At 46.9% G+C, this 20,348-nt stretch overlaps 1 protein-coding gene across 1 annotated transcript in view; it reads right to left on the reverse strand.

Annotated features, from left to right (window-relative positions):
* Positions 1-13,063: 13,063 nt before the first annotated feature.
* The window catches only part of HIC2 (HIC ZBTB transcriptional repressor 2), a 137,151-nt gene continuing 129,866 nt past the window's right edge, over positions 13,064-20,348 (reverse strand). The window contains exon 5 of the transcript XR_014506049.1: positions 13,064-13,417. The gene's annotated coding sequence lies outside the window, so the exon portion shown is untranslated. The remainder of the gene's footprint in view (positions 13,418-20,348) is intronic.

The raw sequence follows: 20,348 nt of genomic DNA on the forward strand, positions 1-20,348 counted from the left end.
TGGCACAAGTTTGGACTTTGAGGTGGGCAAGGGGAATGGCACGACACTTCTCTTTCTGGAGTGAAATTAACTCTGCCCATGCTCAGAGGTGCACAAGCCCAGGATGCTCAGTTAAAAAAACGTGGGCAGGGACCAGTGCCGGATTTATGTATAAGCTAAACAAGCTATAGCTTAGGGCCCCACTCTCTTGGGGGCCCCCAAAAAATTAAAGGGAAAAAACCACAGGATGTACATTTCCAAAATATAAGATAAAAAAAGAATAAAATAAAACCTACGTACAGCAACAGTGTTTTGTGTTGTGTAGGCTCCTATGATGTAAGTATGCCCCCCCCGCTAGCCTGCTCCCTAAAATATCACTGGTTTGCTCATTTCTATATATAGGGTGCCTACATTCTGCAAGTGCAAATGGCTTTAGATACCTATTAGGTCCATAAATTACCATATAGCATATATTCAACACAAAAAACAGTGACCATTTGTTGTTGACAAAGGACAGCTGGACATATAAAGGGCCCCATTACCTTCAATAGCTTAGGGCCTCATCAAACCTAAACTGGCCCTGCAAGGGACAATACAGTGGTACCTCGGGTTACATACGGTTCAGGTTACAGACCCCGCTAACCCAGAAATAGTGCTTCAGGTTAAGAACTTTGCTTCAGGATGAGAACAGAAATCGTGCTCCAGTGGCACGGTGGCAGCAGGAGGCCCCATTAGCTAAAGCAGTGCTTCAGATTAAGAACAGTTTCAGGTTAAGAATGGACCTCCGGAACGAATTAAGTACTTAACCCGAGGTACCACTGTAAATAGGACATGGGTGGTGCTGTGGGTTAAACCACAGAGCCTAGGGACTTGCCGATCAGAAGGTCAGCGGTTTGAATCCCCGTGACAGGGTGAGCTCCCGTTGCTCGGTCCCTGCTCCTGCCAACCTAGCAGTTCGAAAGCACGTCAAAGTGCAAGTAGATAAATAGGTACCACTCCGGCAGGAAGGTAAACGTCATTTCCGTGCGCTGCTCTGGTTCGCCAGAAGCGGCTTGGTCATGCTGGCCACATGACCCGGGAGCTGTACGCCGGCTTCCTCGGCCAATAAAGCGAGATGAGCGCCGCAACCCCAGAGTCGGCCACAACTGGACCTAATGGTCAGGGGTCCCTTTACCTTTACCTTTTACCACTGTAAATAGCAATCCTACCTTTCCTGCTGCCTGCCGGCTGAAATGCCCAGCTCTGCATGGACTACTAAGGGTTAAGAAGCTTGAGACGGGTGGGGAAAGGTTTCGGAGAAACCCCTACACCCACCCCTCCCCAAAATGCTATTTGGTCTCCTTGGCTCAGCACCGATTTCCCACCCCGCCCTGCTGAGAGCTATGGTGGGGGTACCTAACCAAGGTGTGTATACCTGGGAAAGGTTGTGTGAACAGGTGTGAAGCCTGCAGCAGGGAGAGGCCCCCGGGAGCTGGGCAGGGGGGTGGGTGGAGCGGCAGTGCCAAGCGCTCGCATTTTCTCTCACGCAAGCACAGCTCTGTGATCTGCAACTGCCATACCTCCCTCTCGACTTGACAAGGGAACGGCCCTCTGGTATTAACGCTTCCCAAGAGCTGATATATTAAAAAAAGAAAAAGGGAAAGAAAGAAAAAAAAAAACCTTCCTTGCCAATTGCTGAGAGATGAGCTGAGAGAGACGGGTTCTCGCTATTCTGCAAGCAGGTTAAAAAAACCAAAAACCAAAAGCCTTTTCTTGCTTACTAGCAGTTAGGAGCCTGTCCTCCTAAATGGATTTTGTTAGTGCCGAAGTAGCAAAGCTCAGGATCCAGCAAGAAAAGTCTATTCCACCCAAGTACAGTGGTACCTCGGGTTAAGTACTGTATTTTTTGCTCTATAAGACTCACTTTTTCCCTCCTAAAAAGTAAGGGGAAATGTGTGTGCGTCTTATGGAGCGAATGCAGGCTGCACAGCTATCCCAGAAGCCAGAACACCAAGAGGGATTGCTGCTTTCACGGCGCAGTGATCCCTCTTCCTGTTCTGGCTTCTAACATTCAGAATATTTTTTTTCTTGCGTTCCTCCTCCCAAAACTAGGTGCGTCTTGTGGTCTGGTGCATCTTATAGAGCAAAAAATACGGTACTTAATTCGTTCCGGAGGTCCGTTCTTAACCTGAAACTGTTCTTAACCTGAAGCACCACTTTAGCTAATGGGGCCTCCCGCTGCTGCCTCGCCGCCAGAGCACGATTTCTGTTCTCATCCTGAAGCAAAGTTCTTAACGCAAGGTACTATTTCTGGGTTAGCGGAGTCTGTAACCTGAAGCGTGTGTAACCTGAAGCGTATGTAACCCGAGGTACCACCGTATTGTTTGCAAGATGGGGTAGGAATTCAACTGAGTTTGCAACGAAAGGCAAACCTGTCTCATTCACACCTTCCGAAACATTACGAGGAAGGAAACACAGCCAACTGGAAAAATCCAAACATTCTTTGAATTTAGGCAATGTATCATGCCAGTCATGTGTCCAAAAGTGCATATTCCAGGGTAGAGTGTGCAAAAATATGCATATAATAGTAAAACGAACACATCTGCAAAGATGTGTATTTTCGGCGAAACACAAGACAAATAAGTATATATTAGGAAACATCCGATGAATTTTCATGAGGACTCTTCCCCCAAACCCCAAAAATGTAATTTGCAGAGAACTGAACTGAGAGTTGGAAAAACGAGAAACTAAAGAGAAATTGAAATTAACAGATTTGCCCAGTTCAGTCCCTCACCTGGTTTTCTACCCTGCCTGCAACAGCCAGTGAGCATTCTGTGGTCACTGAGCACGCTCAGTTCTCATTGGACTGGTTTTGGGCTTCTCTCTCAAACTTTGTACTTCTGCAAAGCTTGGGGTCCCTTCGATGCCTATCAATATGTATGCATGGATGCGGTTATTTTGGCTGCCCACGATTCTTCCAGAAGACCTATTTCTTGAGCATCATTCATCCCGATCTGCTTACACAAACCGCACCCAGAAGATACACACCCCTCTAGTCTTTATTTCGGTCCGATTTGTTTGGTTACACCCTCCATGAACCCCGATTCTATTGTGTGCCATTTATACGTCTTCCCATTAATTAAGCCGTTGATGCCCTATGCTGTCTTTGACATCTCCAATTAAAGGACCTCAAGCAGTCGGTTTTGGGAGAGTCTCCCCTTTAAACCATTTCATGGATGATCAATGCCAGGGACTGGTATAAGGAGACGAGACTTGCTGGACCAGACTAAGGGACCTTCCAGATGCTAGGAGCATAGGAAACTGTCTTCTAAAGAGGCGGACAATTGCTCCACCTAGCTCGGTATTGTCTACACGTAAAAAATAATAATGGTAAAGTACCCCTGATGGTTAAGTCCAGCCGCAGACGACACTGGGGTTGTGGTGCTCATTTCGCTTTACAGGCCGAGTGAGCCGGTGTTTGTCCACAGACAGTTTTTCTGGCTCATGTGGCCAGCATAACTAAGCCACTTCTGGTGCAACGGAACACCAAAACCAGAGCAGTGCACAGAAACCCCGTTTACCTTCCCGCCAGAGTGGTACTTATTTATCTATTTGCACTTTTGAAGTCCTTTCAAACGTGTCCAGAGGAGGGCAACCAAAATGGTCAAAGGCCTGGAAACGATGCCTTATGAGGAACGGCTAAGGGAGCTGGGCATGTTTAGCCTGGAGAAGAGGAGGTTAAGGGGTGATATGATAGCCATGTTCAAATATATAAAAGGATGTCACATAGAGGAGGGAGAAAGGTTGTTTTCTGCTGCTCCAGAGAAGCGGACACGGAGCAATGGATCCAAACTACAAGAAAGAAGATTCCATCTAAACATTAGGAAGAACTTCCTGACAGTAAGAGCTGTTCGACAGTGGAATTTGCTGCCAAGGAGTGTGGTGGAGTCTCCTTGTTTGGAGGTCTTTAAGCAGAGGCTTGACAACCATATGTCAGGAGTGCTCTGATGGTGTTTCCTGCTTGGCAGGGGGTTGGACTCGATGGCCCTTGTGGTCTCTTCCAACTCTATGATTCTATGATTCTATGATTCTATGCTAGGTTGGCAGGAGCTGGGACCGAGCAACGGGAGTTCACTCCGTCGTGGGGATTCAAACCGCCGACCTTCTGATCGGCAAGCTCAAGAGGCTCCATGGTTTAGACCACAGCGCCACCCGCGTCTACACGGACTGGCAGCAACTGCCCAAGTTTTCAAGAATTGAGTCTTTGCCTAGCTCTAATGCCAGGACTTGAACCTGGGACTTCCTAAATGCAGATAAGATGCCCTACCATTGAGCGACATCCTTTCCCCATGTTGTCGTGCTCCAACTCCCATCAGCACCAGCAAGCGTGGATAATAGTCAGGGATGATGGGAATTGTAGTCCAAGAGCTTCTGCAGGGCCACTCTGGTTCCCCATCTCTGGGTTGCCGTATTGGCCCTCAGATCCTGGCAGGCTTCCCCCACCCAACAAGGAATTACTAATTGCCTCCTTAAAGGTTTACAACTTGCTTTTCTTCTGTTCTGCTTTCTTTTGACTCTTCTACATTTCTCCTTCTTTTCTTTTTAATTAACGTCAGTCGTGCCCCAACACATCATCTTGGCTGAGCCGGAGCGTTTGCCCTGCCAGATTTTTGCATTCCTGAAATACACAGCCCGCCAGCACTGCAGCGATCCAGCTTCGAGGCAGAGACACCGCAGAAACTGGGCAGCTCTCCCGGAACCCGAGAGACTTCCAGGAAACTGTTGTCAAAGAGGGTCTGCTCTGGCTTCTCTCTCGTCCGCTCTGCAATCTGCCGGAGTTGCAGAAATGCCCGGTGCATTTAAAATAATAGTAATAATAAAGCATTTGCCGTGAGATTTGAAAGCTGGCATGAAGTGTCCCCTGCAGTATTTTGCAAGCAAGGCCTTGTCTTCAATCAGCACCAGGGCCAAAATTGACAGCTCAAGATGCCTTAAAAGTGCTGATTTTCAAAAATGAAGAGCACCAGCTGGGGAGCTGGGTGTGTGCGTGTTTTTGCAGAGAAATTCAGTTTGGATTTTAATGTGAGCTACATAATTCACAATTTTTGAAATGATATGCAAACCGAAACGTAGGTTTGCTTCCAAATTTACCCTTCGTCGAATTTTGCGACGAAGTTCTCCAAACAATTACCGTATTTCTATAAGACTCACTTTTTCCCTCCTAAAAAATAAGGGGAAATGTGTGTGCGTCTTATGGAGCGAATGCAGGCTGCGCAGCTATCCCAGAAGCCAGAACAGCAAGAGGAATTGCTGCTTTCACTGCACAGTTTCTCTTGCTGTTCTGGCTTCTGAGATTCAGAATATATTTTTTTCCCTTGTCTTCCTTCTCCAAAAACTAGGTGCGTCTTGTGGTCTGGTGTGTCTTATGGAGCGAAAAATACTGTAAGTGTATCAAAATGTGCATATTTCAGGAAGGAAGGAATCAAAATGCACCATGTTCATGAAAATAAGCACGTGAAAATGCTATTATGGGATGGGATGTCACTTTGCAAAAACGGGTCTCCCGGGCAAAATCAAATGCAAAATATATAAAATGCACTAAAATGCCGACAAATTTTCACAAGGGCTTTTGTATACGTTTTCATACACATTGCCTGGCTAGAGAACTGCATTACTAAAAAAGAGTGAAGGAGGACTCTGGTGCGGTTCATGTATGGCTTCAGAAAGTGTGGATTAGGCAAGTTTGCCTTTAAATGCAAACAGGATCAAGTTCCCACCCACCATCTCTACCAAAGACATGAAGCTCCTCTGTCAGCCATCCTTATTTTGTTTGACTCCCCCAATCTGTCCATTGCAGGCAGGTGTCAAAACGGGGGGGGGGGGTGTCTAGAACCAATCAATGCAGATCCAGGTGCAGCCATTCCAATTGGTCGGCTAGGTAAAGATGAGACAATTTGTACCAGGGATGGGGAACTGGTGGCCCTCCAGATTCTGTCGCACTATGATTCCCATCATCCTTCCCTATTGGCTTTGTTCGCTGGGAGCGATGGGACCAGTCAGCAGTGGCTGCTGCCCATTGGGACTGGAAGTGCCGAAGGCAGGAGGCCAACAGTAGATGGAGCCAGAGTCAATGACCATTGGAGACGGTCTATGTGGGGCTACCTTTGAAGGTGACCCGGAAACTGCAACTAATCCAGAATGTGGCAGCTAGGAGCCAGAGTCAATGACCATTGGAGACAGTCTATGTGGGGGCAGCTGTTTACCAGCTCCATCTGGTACGTAGGCTGAGACCCTATTTGCCTGCGGACTGCCTCGCCAGGGTGGTGCATGCTCTGCTTATTTCCCGCTTGGACTACTGCAAAGCACTCTACGTGGGGCTACCTTTGAAGGTGACCCGGAAACTGCAACTAATCCAGAATGCGGCAGCTAGACTGGTGACTGGGAGTGGCCGCCGAGACCACAAACACCGGTCCTAAAAGACCTACATTGGTTCCCAGTACGTTTCTGAGCACAATTCAAAGTGTTGTATGTTTACATTGCTCTGAGAAGATAGACTATTACAATTTTGTGGAAAAAGATCAGCATCACTGTGCTATTAGACAGGTATCCAGTGGAATGCTTTTCTGAACATTTGCAATATTCTTCAAAAGAATCTTTAACAAAAAATATTTTTTAAAAAAGAAATACAGTGGTACCTCAGGTTACATATGCTTCGGGTTACAGACTCCGCTAACCCAGAAATAGTACCTCAGGTTAAGAACTTTGCTTCAGGTTGAGAACAGAAATCATGCTCTGGAGGTGCAGCGGCAGCAGGAGGCCCCATTAGCTAAAGTGGTGCTTCAGGTTAAGAACAGTTTCAGGTTAAGTACAGACCTCCTGAACGAATTAAGTACTTAACCTGAGGTACCACTGTAGACTGGTTTGTTATTTACTTTACAATATTATAATGACAGCACGTTGTAATGAATAACAGAAAAGAATGAGTACGTTTCCGAGCACAATTCAAAGTGTTGGTGCTGACCTTTCAAGCCCTAAACGGTCTTGGCCCAGTATACCTGAAGGAGCGTCTCCACCCCAATCGTTCAGCCCGGACACTGAGATCCAGCGCCGAGGGCCTTCTGGCGGTTCCCTCGCTGTGAGAAGTAAGGTTACAGGGAACCAGACAGAGGGCCTTCTCGGTAGTGGCACCCGCCCTGTGGAACACCCTCGCACCAGAAGTCAAGGAAATAAACAACTACCAGACTTTTAGAAGACATCTGAAGGCAGTCCTGTTTAGGAAAGCTTTCAATATTTGATGGATTAGTGTATTTTAATATTTTGTTGGAAGCTGCCCAGAGTGGCTGGGGAAACCAAGACAGAAGGCCGGAGTATTATTATTATTATTAATAATAATAATAATAATAATAATAATAATAATTTTATAAGAAAGGAGTAGTAGGACAAAAGCCTAAGAGTTATCCAGTAGCGGAAGGCGAATGAGATGTGCTGATATAGACAGTTGTGTCTCCTTAAAAACCTACATTGGCTCCCAGTACGTTTCCGAGCACAATTCAAAGTGTTGGTGCTGACCTTTAAAGCCCTAAACGGCCTCGGCCCAGTATACCTGAAGGAGCGTCTCCACCCCCATCGTTCTGCCCGGACACTGAGGTCCAGCACTGAGGGCCTTCTGGCGGTTCCCTCATTGCGAGAAGCAAAGCTACAGGGAACCAGGCAGAGGGCCTTCTCGGTAGTGACGCCCGCCCTGTGGAACGCCCTCCCATCAGATGTCAAAGCGATAAATAACTACCTGACATTTAGAAGACATCTTAAGGCAGCCCTGTTCAGGGAAGTTTTTAATCTGTGATATTTTATTGTATTTTTTGTTTCTATGGAAGCCACCCAGAGTGGCTGGGGAGGCCCAGCCAGATGGGCGGGGTACAAATAATAAATTATTATTATTATTATATTTAAAGCTTTGATTAGACTTGTGTGTAAAAAACATTCAGCTGTATGCTTGGTGTGCCTTAATCAAACCTTTGGTCCGCACCCCTAAGTGTGCTTATTGCCTCCAGATCTATAACAGAACCACACTCCTGGGCAAAACAACTAGCCTTGGTGGATGAGAGTGTCGACAAACAAAGTTTATAGTCTCTGGTTAAAATGAAGTCTGTGTACACATGTCCATGTACTCTGAATCCAGGGCTCTCCACCACTAGTTTGGGAAGTGATGTACGCAGGGCATGAGCTCCCAACTGAATCGGTCCTTTATCCATCCTGTCGTTTCTTATGAAATGCTGCATTTGGATGTGTGTTTTCTCCAAACCATCTTGGATCCGAAATGAGAAAAAGGACAACCTTGCTGCGGTTTTAAGCTTAGCCAAAGTTACCAGTAGCTTTGAGTCCCAAATGGCTGAAGATTAAGATGGCATTGCACTGTATTGCAATAACCGGCAGTGTTTTAAGAGTATATATTTAAAGCAGATGAAGAAATGAGCAAATTAAGTCAATTTGGATATGCAGAAGATGTTAAAAATAAATTTAAGGAACCGTAGAAAGAGGGAGAAGGAAGTCAGGTTTTGAAATGTTAAAATGATTGTAAAATTAGTGAAATGCATAAACCTGAAAAGCATAAATAAATAAAAAATAATAAAAAGACTTTCTGGTCCAGTTGCTCAGTTTTCAGGTACATTTTTATTGTCCCACTTTCTTTGGGCTTTTTTGCTTTAGAAATGCAAATTATTAAGCTGTATAGAAATGCCATAAATATACGCATGAATAATGGAGAGAGTATCTGCAGTTGCCACAGTCAACCATCACGTCATCTTTCCTTCTTCCCTCCCTAGAAATAGGTCCGTCTGGGAGAGCAGTAAAGCCAGAAAAACAAGTGGAAAGGCGGGGTAAGCAAGCCTTTCAGTTTGACAGCAAAAGAGAAAAAAAGAAGAGGAGAGAATTCACCTCAGGGCTGGAGGCTTGGCAAAGAGACGATGTGCTCAGGTGCGGATTGAAAAGAATAAATTCAGTTCCACCTGAGAGACATGATGGGATTGCACAGCTGCAAAGATCTGGTGACCCACAAATGTCTCCTTGTGGCCACGCTCCACAGACGCTTCTCCCTGCCCCCAAGAGCAAGGCAGGGATGTTTTCTTCCCCCTTGCCCAATGAATTGCACACCTGTTTGCGCAACAGGCAATTTTGTCCACACAGCTGCCTTTTAAAGGCTTTGCTTGCAGGGGGCAGCTTGTGCCAAAAGGTTTTGCTTTGCGGCAAAATTCTGCATCTCAGCATGCATCCGGATCAGGCCCACTGTTGGTCAACCAGATGCCTGTTTGGAAGCACTAATAATAATAATAACAATAATAATTTATTATTTATACCCCGCCCATCTGGCTGAGCTTCCCCAGCCACTCTGGGCGGCTTCCAACAAAATATTAAAATATTGCAATACATCAAACATTAAAAGCTTCCCAAAACAGGGCTGCCTTTAGATGTCTTCTAAAAGTCTGGTAGTTATTGTTCTCTTTGACATCTGGTGGGAGGGCGTTCCACAGGGAGAGCGCCACTACCAAGAAGGCCCTCTGCCTGCTTCCCTGTAACTTGGCTTCTCGCAGTGAGGGAACCACCAGAAGGCCCTCGGTGCTGGACTTCAGTGTCTGGGTAGAACAATGGGGGTGGAGACGCTCCTTCAGATATACTGGACCGAGGCCATTTAGGGCTTTAAAGGTCAGCACCAACACTTTGAATTGTGCTCAGAAACGTACTGGGAGCCAAAGTAGGTCTTTCAGGACTGGTGTTATATGGTCTCGGCGGCCACTCCCAGTCACTAGTCTAGCTGCCACATTCTGGATTAATCGTAGTTTCCGGGTCACCTTCAAAGGTAGCCCCACGTAGAGCACATTGCAGTAGTCCAAGCGGGAGATAACTAGAGCATGCACCACTCTGGCGAGGCAGTCCGCAGGCAAATAGGGTCTCAGCCTACGTACCAGATGGAGCTGGTAAACAGCTGCCCTGGACACAGATTTGACCTGTGCCTCCATGGACAGCTGTGAGTCCAAAATGACTCCCAGGCTGCTCACCTGGTCCTTCAGGGGCACAGTTACCCCATTCAGGATCAGGGAATCCTCCATACCTGCCCACCTCCTGTAACCCCAAAACAGCACTCTGATAATTGCGGGAGGGAAGGGGCTGGAATGGAGTTTCCTAGGAAATGGCAGAGTTGGTTAGAATCCCAGAACAGAAGCAGTCTGCGCTACAATCTTTGCTTGCAGGTCCAGCTGGTTTGAGCACTGTTTGCAGCCCAGTCCAATGGGTATTTCTAAACGCATTGAAATGAAAAACCCAAACAAAACACAGGTGCGCAAATGAGCAATGCTTGCATTTATTTCCCTCCGGGTTAGGTGAGATCCCCCCGGAGGGTGCATTAGGAAACGTCTCTCCTTCCATCAAAGCATGAAACAAGAATTAAGTAATCTGTCATGTTTCCACCCTGGCTGGTTTTCCGGAGGCGAGGGAGCCCGCGTTTCATCCAGCATAATGCTCCAGGAGGAAGCATCCTGTTTTTGCTACCCCTTCACGGCCTCCCAAAAGCCACATCCACTCCTGTGAAGAAACGAGCCTTGGGTCTTGCTCCAACGTTCAAAAGCTCTTCTCCGTCAATGGAGAGGTTTAGCAACAATGCCCAACTTCCTTCGAGGGAAGGGAAGAGGCGAGGGTATCGCCTGGGGTTGCATCCACAACGTATATTTGAAGAACATTTCCTTGCACTCCCCAAAGAATCGTGAGAACTGGAGCCTCAGTTCCCAGAGCCCTTGACAAACGACAGCTCCCAGGATCCTTTGCGAGGGGAGGGAGAAGACATGTGCTTTAAATGCACATCAAAGGTCTCTTGAATGTATCGTGGGGACATAGCATTTACCTTCATCATTTTTCAAGGCAAAGAAATTGCAGAGAAGTCAGACCTGGTGCCAGGTTTGAGGGACAGATTGATGATTTTCTCAGTATCCTGGAGACAGTAAGGAAGCCTTCCCCAGCCCTCCAGCTGCTTTGGAATACAACTCCCATCAGGCTCAGCCTGTACAGCCAACAGCCAGGGATGCAGGGAGTTGTAGTCCAGCATCAGCTGAAGTCACAAGTTCTCAGTTCCTAGTTTGTTGTTGTTTAGTCATTTAGTCATGTCCGACTCTTCGTGACCCCATGGACCAGAGCACGGCAGGCACTCCTGTCTTCCACTGCCTCCCGCAGTTTGGTCAAACTCATGCTGGTAGCTTCGAGAACACTATCCAACCATCTCGTCCTCTGTCATCCCATTCTCCTTGTGCCCTCCATCTTTCTCAACATCAGGGTCTTTTCCAGGGCGTCTTCTCTTCTCATGAGGCGGCCAAAGTATTGGAGCCTCAGCTTCAGGATCTGTCCTTCCAGGGAGCACTCAGGGCTGATTTCCTTCAGAATGGATAGGTTTGATCTTCTTGCAGTCCATGGGACTCTCAAGAGTCTCCTCCGGCACCATAATTCAAAAGCATCAATTCTTCGGCGATCAGCCTTCTTTATGGTCCAGCTCTCACTTCCATACATCACTACTGGGAAAACCATAGCTTTAACTATAAGGACCTTTGTTGGCAAGGTGATGTCTCTGCTTTTTAAGATGCTGTCTAGGTTTGTCATTGCTTTTCTCCCAAGAAACAGGCATTTTTTAATATTGTGACTGCTGTCGCCATCTGCAGTGAACATGGAGCCCAAGAAGTAAAATCTCTCACTGCTTCCATTTCTTCCCCTTCTATTTGCCAAGAGGTGATGAGCCCAGTGGCCATGATCTTCGTTTTTTTGATGTTGAGCTTCAAACCATATTTTGTGCTCTCCTCTTTCACTCTCATAGGCATAAACATGGAGGCAAGTAGGTTGTGGTGAACAATTGCGGTTAGGTAATTTTAAACTCTGGACTAGGGGTGGGGGAAGAAATTAAATTCTGTTCATGTTTGATGGCGAATTTACCACATTGGCACCATCCGGGGTGGGGGGCGGGATACACAAATCAGAAGGTATCCATCCTTTGAAAGTTGTCCTTCGAATTTTTCAGTGCAGTTCCCCAGCCAAGTAATGGGTACAAAAATGCATCTAATAAGGTAAAATATGCAGATACGTCCATTTATTATTGAAGATAACATACAAAGACCCACTGCATTTCTGAAAGCTGTTTTTGCATAAATGTGTATATTGGGCAAAACTGCATATAAAATGTGTACAGAGAATGGACATTGCACAAAAATACTGCTGAGTTTTCAGAAGTAGCCTTTTCTTTTTAAGGCTGCAAACTGACGTGGAAATGTGGAGAGCTGAACCAGACGAGAAAAGTGAGAAACTGAAAGAAACTAACATGGATATATTTGCCCATCCCTTAACAGACTTTGGGGGCCATGGGTGTGTGTTCAGATTACAATCTGTATTACTTCATTAACCACGTTTTGAAGTAAGCTATCCCTACTGTCTTATCTCGATGGCACCACCAACTTGCGGTGTGTCTACTAAGCAGACATCTCCTTTTACCATGCACCTCATTGCTCAAGAACATTTCTTCACCACTTCCCTAGATCACAAAGGCTTGAAGGAATGGCTAGCCACACCAAAGTATGCACAGAAGCAATACTAGGACTCCCACGAAAGGTTGATCCAGCTTTGGAAATTGCCTTGTTTTACAAAATGGGTGGGTGGATAGTGTCATTCTAGGGTATAGTCACTAGGTGGCGCTGTACTTTGTTGTAGCTCGGTGGAGTGCCCAGCGTTTGTTTTGATCTTATTGGAGACAGACAATAAAACTAGTCAAAAAGTAAACAGCAGTTGTGTTGTCCAATAAGAAAAGAATAGGCAAAATCCACCTTAAGCCAACCGAAATGTCACAACATAGTGTCTGAGCTTTAAATCTAGAACAGAACATAGTAAACAAAGCAAGCTGGATTGCAGTGGGCTGGGAGGTGTAGGGGTGCAATGTCTGATCATGAAACTACGGAGTCTGTATGTGGGCACAGTACCAAGATAGGGAATAGGGGATATGGGAAGGGAGTAATAGGTATTGAAATTCACTTGCAAAAGTGTGCAGTTCAGTCAAAACCACATGCAAAAAATGTGTTGATTTGGAAAAAAGCCACACTAAAATACTGACAAACGTTCTTGAGTATTTTAAGAATGTAATTGATTGGAGAACTCAATATTAGAAAATTGAGAAACTGAATTCAGAAAAGTCTTGTGGAGCAGGCCAATGGCCCGGCTCATTCAGCATGTTATTGTCACAGGGGCCAACCAGATGACTGTGGGAAGCCAGCAAGCAGGATTTAACCCCAGATTTGTGTGGTTTCCAGCAACTGAAATCCATAAGCATTGCTGCGTCCAACTGTGCATCACAGTTAGTAGCCTTTGACAGCCCTCTCCTCCCTGAATTTGTCATGGCTGTCTATGCCTCCTGTGGGAGTCAGTTCCATGGTTTAACTATGCTCTGAAATAAAAAAATTAAGGTCAGATATAGATATATAGATATAGATATAATGTTCATAAATGTACCAACCAAGCACGTACATACATAGATATGTGGACCACATGTCTGGAGCAGCACAGAAAGACCATCCTGAAACCATTTTGACTCCCAAACTGACCAAATGTTTTCTCTGCAAGGAGGGAGGGGGTGAGGGAACCTTCCCATTGTCTCAGGAATTGGGAAATCACCATCTCAAAGGAATGGCCAGACTACCAGGAAAGGCAATCAGATAAGGCATTATCCGATAACCTGACAGATAGGAAAAACAACAACATTCAAATTTCTGTTGTAGACCACCTTTTCTGTGATGTAGGTATGATGATGGTGGGGGGTGGTCTTGAGCTCTAGGGAAGGCAATTTAAAATGTCTATGTACGGGCAGGCACACCATAAAGAAGGCTGATCGCCGAAGAATTGATGGCTTTTGAATTATGGTGGAGGAGACTCTTGAGAATCCCATGGACTACAAGAAGATCAAACCTATCCATTCTGAAGGAAATCAGCCCCGAGTGCTCACTGGAAGGACAGATCCTGAAGCTGAGGCTCCAATACTTTGGCCACCTCATGAGAAGAGAAGACTCCCTGGGAAAGACCCTGATGCTGGGAAAGATGGAGGGCACAAAGAGAAGGGGACGACAGAGGACGAGATGGTTGGATAGTGTTCTCGAAGCTACCAGCATGAGCTTGACTAAACTGCGGGAGGCAGTGGAAGACAGGAGTGCCTGGCGTGCTCTGGTCCATGGGGTCATGAAGAGTCGGACACGACTAAACAACTTAACAACAACAACAAGGACAGGCACACCTTGGTTCTGGGTCCTCCTCCGTCCTCCTGCATGTGAAGGGAGCACCCTGTTGCAACAGTTCAATAAAGATCAGGCTTACTAGCTGCTTTGCTTCTCAATATTCTCTGGTTGGCCTCTGTTATTTTCTCCGACCGATGGAGAACCTACAACGGACTCTATAAGGGCTCTCATGTCCCCCATAAGGGAATAAGGGCAGATTTTGTTTATTACAGCTCTGTGTGAATAAGTCCTTTCTTTTATCTCTCCTGAATCTTCCGACACCCAGCTTCCATTGACAGAATCACACACACACATCCCTACACAGCCTTGACCACCTCTCAGGAGGAAACAGTCCAGATGGGCGAGGCCTTTGCAGATGGCACAAGTGCTTACGTCTTGCCTTGAGCTCTTGTCCTTCCCACAGAGTTTTACAGCTTGGGAAAGTTTGGGGGAAGAGGGGAAGGAGAGAGAAAACGCACACCATTTGCTCCACTCGAGATGGGGTGCTGTTGAAAGATAGCTTGGAGGGGAAACAGCAGGGAGAAGTTGGACGCTTGCATGCCATTTGCCTTCCAGCATCCTAACAGACCGTTGCTCTGCACCGGAGTTTTTGTGACCTCTGGCTCACCTGGGCCTTTGCGGATAGAGGCAGCCCCTTGGCATCATCGCCTCCAGGAACCTAAAGTTATTTCGCAGCTACTTCCTCGTGGCATAGACTGCCCCCGCCACACCCCGCCAATCTCCCCACCCCCCAACATCCTGGATGAGATTTTTCTCATAAAGCGGGACCCAAGAGGCACAAAACAGAGGGAGAGAGGGGTTTTATAAAAAAAAGGAAAGAAAAAAGATGTATGTTTCCTGAACATAGATGGAAAACAGCTGTACGGAGGAGAAAAGGGGGAAAGGGGAGGGGGAGGAGGAAGACTGTTTTGCCAGGCAAAAAACAGTGGAAAATACAGATCAAGTTTGTGTTGTGCAATTCCTCCGTGTTGGCCTCTGGCTGCGGGGGTGGAGAAGGGGAGCAGCTGCCTCTGGCCACCAGCCACTGCCAGTCAAACAAAACAATTGGATTCGGCACAGAGCCTCCGGTGACCACAAACGTCTCGGGAAATGGTTCCTAATTTCCAAAACAAGAGGCGATGGTGATGGGGGAACGAAATGTGTGCGTACCTGGAAAAGCGCTCTCTGACCTGAAAGCCTCTTCCTCTGCTCACCGACCTAACCCTCTCCCGTGGCCGACTCGAGATGCGGTGAGGGAATGCAAGCTCCTTGCTATGTTTTAAATTATCTATCATGATGTCTGTTAGAGCGGAGCGATGTATGGCCTTCAACATTGGGATATACCCACAACTAAACATCATGATATATCAATATATCACGATGTCTGAAATAAGGGTGTAACTATGTAGAAGTGAATGGGGTAATGCCCCGGAACCTGCTACTTAGGGGTCTAAAGCTGATACAATTTTACTTACCTATAACATATTGTTACAAATGTTATTTTATAGTACAGAGCAACAGGGGCAGAAGGAATAATGAGAGGAGAGGTTTCTCATGGTTTCCCCCATATCACAATTTTTTTACACACGCATACATCATGATTCGTGATATATTGCCATGTTCAAAGTGCTGGTTTTCCCCTATAAAGCCTTAAACCGCTCAAGACCATATGAACCTACCCGGACCCTGAGATCATCTTCTGAGGCCCTTCTTCATGTGCCTCCTCCTTGAAAGGTCTGGGGGGGGGGTCACAACACGAGAACAGGGCCTTCTCTGCAGTGGCTCCCTGTCTGTGGAATGCTCTCCCCAGGGAAGTTTGCCTGGCAGCTTCATTATATACCTTTAGGTGCCAAGCAAAAATGTTCCTTTTTAACCAGGCCTTTGGTTGACCTGATTTACATTCTATGCCCTTTAAAATGTGCCTCCTTTTTGTGTGTGTGTGTGTGGGGGGGGTGTTATTGGGTTGTTGCTTTTATTTTGATTATATATATTGTAGTGTTTTATGTTGATCTTGTTCTGTGAACCACCCCGAGACCTCCAGGTATAAGGTGGTATATTAATAATAATAATAATAATAATAATAATAATAATAATAATACCGTATTTTTCGCTCTATAAGGCGCACCAGACCACAAGACGCACCTAGTTTTTGGAGGAGGAAAACAAGGAAAAAAATATTCTGAATCTCAGAAGCCAGAACAGCAAGAGGGATCGCTGCGCAGTGAAAGCAGCCATCCCTCTTGCTGTTCTGGATTCTGGGATAGCTGCGCAGCCTGCATTCGCTCCATAAGACGCACACACATTTCCCCTTACTTTTTAGGAGGGAAAAAGTGAGTCTTATAGAGCAAAAAATACGGTAATAATAATAATAATAATAATGTTGAATATTATGAAACCTTTACCATGATGGGGACTTCCTGCAGCCAATCAGAAGCCGGATTTTGGAAGTCAAACGTTCTGGAAGTTGAACGGATTTCTGGAACGGATTCTGATCGACTTCCAAGGCTTGAAAACCTGAGGAGCTGCTGATCTGTGTAGACAATTCTGAGGCAGATGGCCCAATCGCCTGACTCTATAAGGAAGCTTGCACCCACATGAGGAGTTGCAGAATTGTAGCTTAGAGCAGTGGGGTATTCTTGGGCTCTGGGTTGGCAGAGTTCTCTTTGGCTGGTCCCTGAAACACTCCTAGACAGGAAGCATGAGAAAAGACTTTCTGTTTGGGATGGGACCTCACCAGAAAACAGCACCCTTCTGGGCTCTGACACATTCCTTGCCTCTGTCCCACTGGCACAAGACTTAGCTCCCTTCTGATACTCATTTATACCACCAGCTCAGCCAAATTCCATATTATCTCCCTTTGGATGTTCCCCGCCACGCCCAAGACCCATCACAGGGGCCTGTTGCTCTTCCTGTCCCCCTCGTGCCAATTCGCACAGTGGAATGTCGATAAGGCTCCATCTGCTGTCTTAATCCACAAAGAGAAACCAGTTCCAAAAAGCATCTTTGAAGACATCGTGTGACACCCGCGAGCCAACCGTGACCTCATGCCGATGCCGGGAACTGGCGGGCGGGCAAGTGGGATGGAGAACCGTATACCAAAGAGGATTGTAAAATGTGGATTGTAAAAAGATGTGACTGCGAGGAGGAGGAGGAGGTGGAGAAGTCACTGGACGTTGCTCAACAGGAAAGGAAAAATACCAGCAAGGCCAAGCCCAGGAGCCTTGGGGGAAGAGAGATTTATCTGATATGGGCTGGTGGAGGGGAAGGGGTCCATCAAAGGATGGAGGGCAAGAATGCCACACTTCATACGCACACAGGCTAGACACATTGAAACTAAACAGGTCTAGGAAGAAAGCAAGCCCCGGTGTGCTATAGATCACGGGGAAAACGGGGCTAGGGAAAGGGGGGGGGGAGAGAAAAAAGGTCTGGGATGAAATGGCCAGGGTAGTAAATAGGCTCTCTTTAAAACAGCTGACATTCCAATGCCAAGTGACTGGCGCGCTTTAGCCCTTTGTGAAATGCTTACGCAGTAAAAGACAATGAAAAAAAGAAAAACCAGGAACAGAGGGGTAGGGAGAAGATGGTTCTGCAAACGACAGCGCCATTCTAACGTCTAGAAATTGGGGGGAGGAATTGCCGTGTTTCGTGGCTGGAACCACATACCAGGGTGCAGGGAGCTTTTGAAGAAGCCTCCAGACTGTCCGTATTTTGCAAGAGTGATCCACACACATGCTGAGAAGTCTAGGTCTGCAGAATACCGGATAGGAAAGGGATGGGGGGAAATGCACTGAAAATTGCAGAATGTGCGAGTGATTATCGCGAAGCCACCCCACAAGTAAACCAAGCGGAATGCTCATTCTCATATAACCTCCCCACAAACAATTTCGAACGAGTGCTCAATAGGGACCAGGTGCAATCTAGCCTCTGCAGAAGTTTTACGCAAGACAATCAGGATGAAGGTTCAATAAATAGAGGTCTGGAGGCGCCTGTAGTAAGGATTTTTTTTCCTAGGTCAGAGTAAAACCTCCCCAAGTAATAAAGGACCCAGTGCATCTTAGGGAACCTACCCATTCCTATTGATCTTCAGCATATTTATTTCTGATTTTCATAAGAATTCAATTTTCAAGAACGTAAGAAGAGCCTGCTGCCCATCTAGTCTAGCATCCTGTTCTCACAGCGGCCAACCAGATGTCTGTGGGAAGCATGCAAGTAGGATCTAAGCACTAGAGGACTCTCCCCTTGCAGTGACATAGCATGGGGGGGAAGGGGCAATTGCCCAGGACAAAAAATTCTTAGGGGCACAAAATTTCTACACTGCGTGCTGCCTCAGTGCAGCTGTGCGCTTCCATTGCCGGACTCTGTCGAAAACGGCTTTTCCATGCGAACCAGGAAGTGACAAATGGAACGACTCTTCTTTTCATATCTCTGCAGTTGCGATCGCTTGGGTGACGCGGACACCTTTAGGCAGTTGAATGCGTACTCCATCCGTTTACCTCCCTCTCATCCCCACTGCATGCAGCCCCCGTTGAAGCAATGCCAAAGTGAAGGCAAAAGATGCAGGTAAATGCACAGGAAGGACAAAGGGTGGTCATGCGAGCGCACTGCAGTTTGTGAGGGCAGTGGCTGTGAGGCCTATTAGGCAGAGCAGCCCTGCCTGTGAGGCAGTTTCTCGGGGAGTGGAGAGGCCCTCCTATTAGCACCTTCTGTGGGGCAAGCGCAGAACACGGTTCACAGGTCAGGGGGTGCAATACCTGCCTCCTTGCCCCAGTCGCTGTCAACCCATGCTATGCCACTGTCCCCTGCTGGGGTTTCCAGCAACTGGCATTCAGGAGCATTGTGGCCTCTGACCATGGATGCAGAGGCTAGCAGCACACAGTGGAAGGTTTGCAGCCTTATTATTTTTGTGATGGTTATCATTTGTGTGAGAAGAGTGCTTTGCCTGCAGAGAAGCTCTGAGGTCTAGAAAGGCAGGGGGAAGGGGCAAGCCATGGGTGACCTCCAATGCCATTCATAATCAGAGCAGTCCCACTGAAAGCAACGATCCTGAGTAGATGAAGTGCATAGATTTCCATGGGTTTACTCATAGCAGGATTCAATCAATAAAGCACCCTAGGTATCCCAGTGAAAGGTAATTTTAAACCGGGTGTGTGTGTTAGCGGATTTCTGTTTTTAACCTTTGTTTTGTGTGGCTTTGTGTACAATATAAGAACATAAGGCCAATGGCCCATCTTGTCCAGCATCCTGTTCTCACAGTGCCCAACCAGATGCCTGTGGGAATATGCTTAGCTTCAGGGAGCTGAACAAAAGAGCAATCTTCTTTCCTCTGTGGATTCCAGCAACTGGTAAGGTAAAGGGACCCCTGACCATTAGGTCCAGTCATGACCGACTCTGGGGTTGCAGTGCTCATCTCGCTTTATTGGCCGAGGGAGCCGGCGTACAGCTTCTGGGTCATGTGGCCAGCATGACTAAGCCGCTTCTGGCGAACCAGAGCAGCGCATGGAAACGCCGTTTACCTTCCCGCTGGAGCGGTACCTATTCATCTACTTGCATTTGATATGCTTTCGAACTGCTAGGTTGGCAGGAGCTGGGACCGAGCAACGGGAGCTCACCTTGTCGCGGGGATTTGAACCTTCTGATCGGCAAGTCCTAGGCTCTGTGGTTTAACCCACAGCACCACCCACCTCCCATCCAGCAACTGCTACTTGGAAGCATTGCTGTTTCAGGCCATAAACCACTCTGGTATCTTTTATGAATACAGTGGTACCTCTGGTTACGTACTTAATTCGTTCCAGAGGTCTGTTCTTAACCTGAAGCACCACTTTAGCTAATGGGGCCTTCTGCTGCTGCACCGTCGGAGCACGATTTCTGTTCTCATCCTGAAGCAAAGTTCTTAACCCGAGGTACTATTTCTGGGTTAGCGGAGTCTGTAACCTGAAGCGTATGTAACCCGAGGTACCACTGTAGTGGTATATGACTATTATTATAAATCAAAACAAAACAAAAGAATACATGCAGAGACACCTACAGAGGGGGAACCAGAGTGCCTGGCCTCAGCCAAACACCTTCCTTCTCCCTTCCCCAACAGCTTTTCATCCCTCTCTCCTCTCTGCC

The sequence above is a fragment of the Podarcis tiliguerta genome (assembly GCF_965153285.1).
Source record: "Podarcis tiliguerta genome assembly, chromosome: 16".
NCBI classification, from domain to species: Eukaryota; Metazoa; Chordata; class Lepidosauria; order Squamata; family Lacertidae; genus Podarcis; species Podarcis tiliguerta.